The following is a 275-nucleotide window of genomic DNA, read 5'->3' as shown; positions in this document are numbered from 1 at the left end:
TTCAAAATATTAAAGAACAAAAGGTATAAGAGTATAATAATGATTCTAACATAACACTAAGCCAAACACCAAATAAAAAAAAACTACATATATGTGTATGTACAACCACACACACATACATACATATATATATATATATATATATATTTATTTATAAATTCAATATGTATATTATTTCATTTCCATTTAGTTTGTTGAAGTATTAAAATAACTCAAATTAAATAAAACTAAAAACTTAATAAAAGACCTATACAGACATAATAAATTCAGACATA

The sequence above is a fragment of the Sinocyclocheilus anshuiensis genome, unplaced genomic scaffold (genome assembly GCF_001515605.1).
Source record: "Sinocyclocheilus anshuiensis isolate Anshui unplaced genomic scaffold, SAMN03320099.WGS_v1.1 scaffold85, whole genome shotgun sequence".
In the NCBI taxonomy this organism is placed as follows: domain Eukaryota; kingdom Metazoa; phylum Chordata; class Actinopteri; order Cypriniformes; family Cyprinidae; genus Sinocyclocheilus; species Sinocyclocheilus anshuiensis.
This window is presented reverse-complemented; position numbering follows the sequence as displayed.